General features: G+C 45.2%; 1 pseudogene; it reads right to left on the reverse strand.

Moving 5' to 3' along the window:
- Window positions 1-4,943: 4,943 nt before the first annotated feature.
- LOC150066326 (ATP-binding cassette sub-family D member 2 pseudogene) lies at window positions 4,944-6,975 on the reverse strand (annotated as a pseudogene).
- Between the last annotated feature and the right edge of the window lie 3,276 nt (window positions 6,976-10,251).

Consider the following 10,251-nt stretch of genomic DNA (forward strand, 5'->3'; position numbering starts at 1 on the left):
CCGACCCCCTTTGAGCAGAAAAGATTGACCTGAGCTGCACGGAGCTGGGGGTGGGGGTGGGTGGAGGACAGCAGGGAGAGGACTGACAGAAGATACAATGTAAAAACCCAGGCGAGGAGAGCCCAAGAAGAAAGGGGCAAGTGGGGAGGGGCATGGGAGAAGAGCTGGCATCCAGGAGAAAAAAGGCTTTGCAGTGCATGCTCTCTTATGCGGTGGTGGCTGTGGGTTCACGTGGATTCCCGGATCCCCAGGAAACCAGTAGTAACTGAGGAAGTTCCCTGCAAATAAACAGGGGGAAGTCTTCAGGGTTGAGAAAACAACTAAGAAGGGGGGCCAGGAGTTTGGCCTAGTGGCAGAGTACTTGCCTACCATGCAGGAAGACCTGGGTTCGATTCCTCGGTACCATATACATAGAAAACAAAAAGCTGGAAGTGGTGCTGAGGCTCAAGTAGTAGAGCTCTAGCCTGGAGAAAGATCAAGGACAGTGCTCAGTCCTGAGCTCAAGCCTGGCCAAAAAAAAAAAGAACTCAGAAGAGTCTTTGCTGTACATTTACCTTTTTTTTTCTTTTTTCTTTTTGCCAGTCCTGGGCTTGAGCTCAGGGCCTGAGCACTGTCCTTGGTCTTTTTCAAGGCTAGAGCTCTACCATTTGAGCCTCAGCACCACTTCTGGATTTTTTTTTCTATGTATGTGGTACCAAGGAATCGAACCCGGGTCTTCGTGCATGCTAGGCAAGCACTCTACCACTAGGCCAAATTCCCGACCCACCCCACCCCACTTTTACCTCTGCATGCCTGCATTTGCTTGTCTTCAAATTAAAAAAAAAAAACAAAACCTCTTTAAAATAAGCATGATCTTTGTATTTGTATTGTTATTGTGACGATGGTGTGTAGAAAGGTTACAGTTACCTAAGTCAGGTAATGCATCACCTCTTCCCTCATTTTCTGTTAGTTTCCCCCGCCCCTCCTCCCTCACAAGTTGTATAGTTCATTTTCATCATACTGTCTAGTGAGTAACACTGCTGCATTTGTTCACTCTTTGTCCCATCACTTCTGAGCTACCATACCCACCTGCAAGGTTCCTACCTGTTATTTTCAGCAGGGGATAGAGATGGTAAGCACTTGTATTTGTTTAGGGGGGGAGGTTCTACTAAAGGAGACTGAAGTTTGACGTCCTTTGTACTTTTACTCTGAGAGGCAGGCGGCACTATAATAAAAATGTAACCATCTGGAACACCAACTGGATTCATTTCAAGAACTCCAGTGTCTCCTGCAAGTTTGTTTTCTCTGTGTTGTTTAAAATTAGAAATAATCGAATAGCTCCTTCCTATTTTTTTGTTTCAGCTATTTGAAAAAAACATGTTTATTTTTTTTAAAGTCATCTCCCTAATAGGAGACTTCAACTACACAAGAGTTAAGCATGTTTTTCACATTTAACAGCAGGTGAAGTGCAATTTTTAGGTAAGTCTATTTATTTTGAATCTAAAAAAATATTTTTCTGTCTTTACTTCCCCCTACAACATACATACAAAGTTCTAGTCCACAGAAAATGATACCATGTGATGAAATCCATAGATTTGCTCCTGCTAGGCAAGCATTCTACCCCCCAAGCTACATTCCAGCCCCAGGCACACTCTAAGAATTCTTTTTTTTTTTTTGCCAGTCCTGGGCTTGAACTCAGGGCCTGAGCACTGTCCTTGGCTTTCTCAAGGATAGAGCTCTACTTCTTGAGCCACAGGACCACTTCTGTTTTTTTTCTATGTATGTGGTACCAAGGAATTGAACCTGGGTCTTCATGCATGCCAGGCAAGCACTCTACCACTAGGCCAAACTCCTGGCCTTAAGGATTCTTTTACTGTTGGGGTTTTGAAGTTAGGTCATTATGCTTGTTACTCAGGTCCTCTACCACTTAGTCTTGTCTACAGCATCTTAGAAGCCATACTGGCAGAGCTAAGTGGATGGAACAGACTATAGTCTATAAAGGGTCACTTCCGACCCTTGACAGAAATTAACGAGCCTCTGACTAGAATATAAAACATGTAATTTTTTGGGGGGGGGATTGTGGGACTTGAACTTTGGGTTTGGGCACTGTCGCTTAGTCCTTCAGCTCAAGACTAGCTCTCTGCCACTTGAGCCACAGTGCCACTTCCAAAAACATGTATTTTGTTACTGTTTTATTTTTGTTTTTGTTTTTGTTTTTTTTTGCCAGTTCTGGGGCTTGAACTCAGGGCCTAAGCACTGTCCCTGAGCCAATCTGTGCTCAAGGCTAGGCTCTACCATTGAGCCACAGTACCACTTCCTGCCTTTTCTGAGTTGTTTATTGGAGATAAGAGTCTCATGGACTTTGCTGCCTGGGCTGTCTTTGAATATCAATCATCAGATTTCAGCCACCTAAGTAGTTAGGATTACAGGTGTGAGCCACCATCACCCAGTTTGTTTTTGTTTTGTCTTTTCATTTCTGGTACTGAGAATCAAACCTATAAGGGTTGCGTAAAGAATGCAGTTCAGGTAAAAGGGAGTTTATGAGGAGAAGCAAACCACTAGATATTGATGTACAGAGCATGGCAGGTAGTATTGCACGCGGCCTGACTGATGATGGAGAGCGATTACAAGCAAGAGTGTATGGGGATGTGACCTCAGAGCCTGAGGTCCTTTGCTGACTAGCACTCAGATGACTGACAATAACAAGTGATTACTGATGGGAGGGAAGAGTTGACAGAACCCAGGATATTGCACTTACTAGGCAAGCAATTTGCCACTGAGCTACATCCCAGCCCTAGAACATGGCTTAATGTTGGATGATCTTAATGATTCACTTAGTCATGACTAAAAAAAACTATTCTCACTTCTATAAATATTAATATAGATTATAGAGAGAGATAGGTATCCATATAGAGAATATAGATATGTATCTATAGTTCTATATAGGCTCTATATGTCCATATAAACATATATTTATATCTGTAGATAGGTAGCTAGAGAAATAGATGGACAGATAGGTAGATATAGTGCCAATATTGGGCTTGAACTGAGGGAACTCTACCTTAGCTTTTTCACTCAAGATGGTCATTCACCCATGAGCCACTCTTCTGTTTCCAGCATTTTGCTGGTTAATTGGAGGTAGAAATCTCCTTCAACTTCCTGCCCAGGATGGCTTTGAACTTTGATCCTGAATTCTCAGCCCCCTGAGTAGCTAGGATTATAGGAGTGAGCTACTGAGCCTGGTTTGAATACGAGTTCATTTTAGGTGGGGGAAGGGAGGAGGGTGGATCAGTCCTGTAGCACTGGGTACTGTCCCTGAGTTCCTTTTGCTCTAGGTTAACACTCTATTACTTGAGTCACAGTGCCATTTCCAGCTTTTTCTCTGATTAATCGGAGATAAAAGTCTCATGGAATTTTTTGTCCAGGCTGATATTGAACCCAGAATCCTCACATCTCAGCCTACTGAGTAGCTATAATCATAGGAAGGAGCCACTAGCACCAGCTGAATATCAATATTCTTAAACTTAAATAAATAAAACAAAAACATTAAACATAAAACCCTCTATCTTTGCTATGTGATCACATTATATCCAAGGATCTTTTCATTTGCATTCAATTAATTAGATTTGCTAAAACACGGGTGATGGATTCATGCAAGTCTCTTGGATAGCTGGCATATTAGAAGCACACTCCACTATCTTAATCAAAGATTTCCAAATCTTTATATGGAGATCTGGGGTCCTAGTGGTTACAGTAAAAATTAAAAATAAAACAATTTTTTAAAAAAAACCTTTGATTTTTCAGATCATGCATTCAGTGTATGCAAAATTAGACTAACCTTACACTTGTAAAGTGTAATCATCTATTCTGTGATTCCTGACAGGGACTCACAAAAGGGTTAACTGTAACAGGACAGATGGGAGTCAAGGTAAATCTAATTGAGGGGTGATGGTGGGGTGTTCAGTGAAGTGGAACATCGCACACAGAAGGATACCTAGGTTAGGCCAGAGCTGGCAGTTGCCATAAGTGACTCCCATTACTGACAAACAACCAGAGGCAGCCATAGCCAGGAGGAGCAGGGGCATATGAAACCTAGACAAAGGGCTAGAGCTGTGAACAGGACAGCAGTCAGCTATAGGAAGTAGGTCACTTCACTGACTTATAATGAGGCTGGGATGGTTTAATTCAAACTAGTTTGAATTCCTTGGGGGAAGAGACTTCTGAAAAGGAAGAACCAAGTATGGGGAAAGTGATCAAGATTAGAAAAAAAATTCAGCTGTCAGAATTAAGGTACAAGGAAGGTTGAAGGTCAGGTATTAGAACTGGAGAGTCAATGTTATATCTGAATTGATGTTGAGACTTTTGGGTACTGACCTACCTAGTATCATTTCAATGCCACCCCTACATTTTACTCTTTCCTGTTGCCAAGGATCAGGGCTGTTCCTGAAATCTGCAACTATGCATAAGACTTCAGATGAGGCCAAGGAAGGATTCAATATGATGGAACGATGTGTTGAAAGGAAAAAAGGCTGATATACAGGTGCATTTCTCCTGCCGTGACAAAATAACAGCCACTGTGTGCCAAAGGCTAATTTCCTGTTAAGTGTTGAAAGGGTCAGGAAGTGCATTCTGTGTCAGAAATGCAGTCATGTGCTACATAATTTATCAGTCAGTAATGACCACAGAGTATGACTATGGCACTGTAAGATTATAATAGGTCTGAAAATTGCATTTGTCTACTGACAATATTACCATTGTATTGTCATAGTACTCATGAGTTTGTGATGATGCTGGTATAAACAAACACATTGGGTTCTATAATTATGTACAATTATCATACACATAGTAATGGATGATGATACATTACCATGTTACTTGGTTTATGTATGTACTATAATTTTATAATCAATTTGTAGCATATTCATGACTACAAAATATAGTTTATCATAAATCAGAATGTCATGTTATATCAGTAGCAACCGTCTCATGTTTAAGTCCTTTGATGCATCGAGAAAACCCAAGGAGTTATTTCATTTCACTTCCTCTTTTTGTTTGTGTCAGAATTTGGTGCTGAGCAAGAACTAAGAGTAATGGAAATGTCATTCTATACCCCCCCCACACACACATTTCCTAGGACTTGGGGGCTCCATCATTGAGCAGACCCCAGAATTGTCAAAACTCCCACGTGAAAGCATGGAACCCTTCTCTTGAACGTTGAAGGAGCAACACCAACCAAGCATAATACCAAGCTACGTTTGCCATCCACGCAAAGGAGTTTCCAAGTACGTATTTCCTCTTAGTTTTCACCTACCAATTTCTTTCACACACACTAGAACCACTTACCAAGTTAGTACTTAAAGTTTAGAGACAATGCTTTGGAGACCATTTTTGCTTCTGTCTGCATAACTGAAACGATGTAGACCTTCTATTGAAACTATTCTAGTGAAACGAGAAAAGTTGGCCGTTTATAATTCTTTAACAGCTGTGATTTCAAAAGGACCACAAGGTCTTCAGCTTTACTAGAAATTTAAATATCAAAGGGATCTAAAGTTCTAAGGAAGGAGGTCTATCTGAAGTACACCAGAAAGACAAAGGGCCCATGTCTTATCTCTATGTAGAAAATACAAACATATATGAAAACGCAGACAAGACAGGGCTGTATGCGTATCTACACAAACAAGTTGACCAAAGGATGTTAAGCTAAGAAGAGTCGAATGGTGTCACTCCTCTGAGCAGCTTAACTGCTTAACAAAATGAATACCAGGAAGCTGAAGCGTGGGTTGGTTGCTTGGTTTGCGTTTTTTTTTTACGGTTTTTTTTTGGGGGGGGGAGAGATTAGGGAAGGACAAGAATACATAAAAGGTGAACAAATGGAGTCATTCTATTCCACATACATTAGATAAAAGTTGAACAATGTCATTTGAGGGTATGGAATAACATCAACCACCACCGGTGGTGAAAAACCCAATACAACAGATGGCATTTACTGCTGCAGAGGCTGCTTGAACCGTCTCCCGTTTCACCCATCACCTTCCATTCCACCTTACCTTATGGCCTCTGTAGAAAGCAATTTCTTCCACATTGGCTATAATTCTAGAGTGCACATAGCGCAGATAGCCTTTCTTGTGAGCCTCTTTGGCCACCAACTTGCCAAATTTGGGAGAGCAGGTTTTCAACACTTTAGCCGTGGCATAGACCACGAGTCCCGATAGGAGGGTGGGTTCCATGGGGCTGGCTCCCCGGGACACCGCGGTCCGTCCGGATGAGGGTGTAGGAGGTGAGGATGACGTCCAGAATGGGCTTGGTCAGATTGGAATACAGGTGAGCCACGGACTGGGAGAACATCATGATGTCCTCGGTGAGCGACTGGTCGGGATTGGTGAGCCTCCCGTCCATGTCGATCACCTTGTAATAGGTCTGATTGGCGAGGTAGGCCTTATACGCGTGGTCTACCAGACGCGTCCGGAACGCCAAGGCCAGTTTGCACTCCAGGTACCGGATGGCGCTGTGGACGAAGGTGGCTGGAATGGCGATCAGGAGCCACTTGATCAGTTTGAGGATGAAAGCCCGGGGCTGCTTCTCCACGATGCTCTTGACGATCTTCCCGTCCAGACCGGCCACGTAGATGGACAGGAAGGTCCTGGAGACCAGAGCCACCGAGTGCAGCAGGCACAGCCACCCGGTTTCCATGGTCACGACTCTGGGGAAGAGAATCTTGCGAAGTTGCAGCAGCTGCCTGAAAAAATCGGCGTTCAGCCCTGGCGCGGGCTTCCCGCCCGCCGCCCCTGCGCCCTGCAGCCTCGCCGGGTCCCCCTCGGGCCCGCGGGCGGCTCGGCTCTTCCCGCCGGGGCCCGACCGCGCCAGGCGCCGGCCAACGACGGGACCGACCGTCCTCAGCGCGTACGCCGCGGCCACCAGGCAGGCGGCCCGCTTGACCGCCCCGGAGCGGGTCCACCTGGCCCGGCAGGGCTCTGCGGCGTGCAGCTGCGGGATCATCGTCCCTGGCGACCCTGCCTGCAGCCCGAGCCACAAAGGCGTTCCTCTCAAGCCGCCCCGCTCCGCAGGAGCGCCGGCCAGTGCTGCAGCGCGGCCTCCAGCATCCCGCAGCGAGCCGCCGGCCTCCTCTCAGGCGAGCCTGGTCCCCCCTTCGCTCAGCTGCCGGCGCAGAGTGAGGGAGCCAGGCAAACCCCGCCGCCCCTGCTGGGAAGATCCCTCCAGGCCCTGGCGGCCTGCGGCCCAGGCCCCGCCCCCAAGCTCCGCCCCCGGCTCCTGATTGGCTGACGGCGCGGTAGGCGCTCAGAATCCTTGCCCAAAGTCACTTGGAAACCCGCTGAAGTTTCAGCAAGGACAGCCCTTCCATCCCTTCTCTAGGCATCCCTGACCCCCTTTGAGCAGAAAAGATTGACCTGAGCTGCACGGAGCTGGGGGTTGTGGTGGGTGGAGGACAGCAGGGAGTGGACTGACAGAAGATACAATGTAAAAACCCACGCGAGGAGAGCCCAAGAAGAAAGGGGCAAGTGGGGAGGGGCATGGGAGAAGAGCTGGCATCCAGGAGAAAAAAGGCTTTGCAGTGCATGCTCTCTTATGCGGTGGTGGCTGTGGGTTCACATGGATTCCTGGATCCCCAGGAAACCAGTAGTAACTGAGGAAGTTCCCTGCAAATAAACAGGGGGAAGTCTTCAGGGTTGAGAAAACAACTAAGAAGCGGTGCCAGGAGTTTGGCCTAGTGGCAGAGTACTTGCCTACCATGCAGGAAGACCTGGGTTCGATTCCTTGGTACCACATACATAGAAAACAAAAAGCTGGAAGTGGTGCTGAGGCTCAAGTAGTAGAGCTCTAGCCTGGAGAAAGATCAAGGACAGTGCTCAGACCTGAGCTCAAGCCTGGCCAAAAAAAAAAAAAAAGAACTAAGAAAAGTCTTTGCTGTACAGTTACCTTCTTTTTTCTTTTTTCTTTTTGCCAGTCCTGGGCTTGAGCTCAGGGCCTGAGCACTGTCCTTGGTCTTTTTCAAGGCTACAGCTCTACCATTTGAGCCTCAGCACCACTTCTGGCTTTTTTTCTATGTATGTGGTACCGAGGAATCGAACCCGGGTCTTCGTGCATGCTAGGCAAGCACTCTACCACTAGGCCAAATTCCCGACCCACCCCACCCCACTTTTACCTCTGCATGCCTGCATTTGCTTGTCTTCAAATTAAAAAAAAAAAACAAAACCTCTTTAAAATAAGCATGATCTTTGTATTTGTATGGTTATTGTGACGATGGTGTGTAGAAAGGTTACAGTTACCTAAGTCAGGTAATGCATCACCTCTTCCCTCATTTTCTGTTAGTTTCCCCCGCCCCTCCTCCCTCACAAGTTGTATAGTTCATTTTCATCATACTGTCTAGTGAGTAACACTGCTGCATTTGTTCACTCTTTGTCCCATCACTTCTCAGCTACCATACCCAGCTTCAAGGTTCCTACCTGTTATTTTCAGCAGGGGATAGAGATGGTAAGCACTTGTATTTGTTTAGGGGGGGAGGTTCTACTAAAGGAGACTGAAGTTTGAGGTCCTTTGTACTTTTACTCTGAGTGGCATGCGGCACTATATTAAAAATGTAACCATCTGGAACACCAACTGGATTCATTTCAAGAACTCCAGTGTCTCCTGCAAGTTTGTTTTCTCTGTGTTGTTTAAAATTAGAAATAATCGAATAGCTCCTTCCTATTTTAGAAGGTCAATCAGTATTCTTGATTGTTATTGCTATTTTGTTTCACACTCCATAGTAATTGCTAATAGGTTTGGATAAAATACTCAGTATTTTATTTTTTTAATTTTTATTATAATTAGTAGAGGTGATAGAGTTATATTCACCAGATAGAAGGTGCATTACTTCACACACATTGATACCCCTTCTCATGTTTTTGTCCTCATTTTCCTCCAGAGAATGCTAGCTAATCATTTTCTACCAGTATATCAATTCAATTCCAGAACAATTGACTTTTTCTCTTAAGTTATTCTGAAGTAAGATTTCCAAAATCCTTGAGCGAAAACACTTCTGAAACCAATTTTTACAACCTTACCTTAAATGGGAGATTGGGAGGGAGACTCGTGCATTTAGTTTGGTGTTTTAATGTCTGCTTTGGTACATCTGAAATGAATAAAACTAGTGTGATTCATAACATATGGATGATCCGATGCTGGAGTCACAGGCATGTAAAACACATTAAAGCCATTCTGTGGTGGATCCATAAAGCCCCACAACATAAAGCAAGTACAAAATAATGAACATTAATCCAGATATCTGAAGGATCTGATACAGCGCTGTGTGTTCTAATAACCCCTGAGAGCGCCAGCTGTTCTGAAGGAAAACCTGAAGTAATGTTGGTAGCTGGAGGAAGAGAAATAAAATACAGGTCGTCTTTCCCACCATTGTGCAGAGGATTTTCAGCACACTTGTGTAAGGACTACTTGGAAAGGAGAATTGACTTCACTTTCTGGTTTCTTTTGACCTTTGACGCAGCCTTGGTGTCAGGAAGTCTTCCCCTCTGTGCCTCCCTTGCTCATGCTCAGATTCAGCACCCTTCCTTGTGTGTCATCGGTGAGGAAAGCACAGCCAGCCACCATCTGATGCACACCAAGTCCCCCCACCCCAACTCTTCTCGGTTTTATCTGACTTCCTAGAATCATACAATTGGAGCAGAGCTTGAAGTCATCCCATCCTTCCTCTGCCTGGAGGGGGGACTACCCTAGTTTTCCTGAACAGATGAGCCAACACAGCCTGTTCGGAAGACATCAAGCCAAAGCGAATCAAAAGCCTCCACCAGTCACGCAGGCCTGAGCAGACACCAGTGTTTGCAGGAAATCATCATCATTACCATCAAACATCATTTTCCAAATATCCACATATGTCTACGTGCTTGTGAATTCAGACTTCAGAGAGGGTTCCAGAAGCCTAGAAGTGAGGACTGAGAGACACTGCTAAGGTGCCTGGGTGGCGTCTGTCTGTCTGTCTGTGCATGTGGTACAGTGTGGGACAGCCCAGACGATTCCGTCTCTTCACACAATGAGCTATTTCCATGGACCACTCAGAAGCTCCAGATCACTTTCTTTCCCTTCCCTTTTCTTCCCTACTCTACCCTCCTCTCTTCTCCTCTCTTCTTGTTGTCTCCATTCCTCTCACCACCCCTCTATATTCTTCTCCTCTTCCCCCTCCTCCCTTCCTCTCCCCTTCTCTTCTTCAACCCCTTCTCTTCCATTTTTCCTTTCTCAGTTCTTGCCATGTTCTTTACC

This window comes from Megascapheus bottae, chromosome 2 (assembly GCF_031878675.1).
Source record: "Megascapheus bottae isolate mThoBot1 chromosome 2, mThoBot2.hap1, whole genome shotgun sequence".
In the NCBI taxonomy this organism is placed as follows: domain Eukaryota; kingdom Metazoa; phylum Chordata; class Mammalia; order Rodentia; family Geomyidae; genus Megascapheus; species Megascapheus bottae.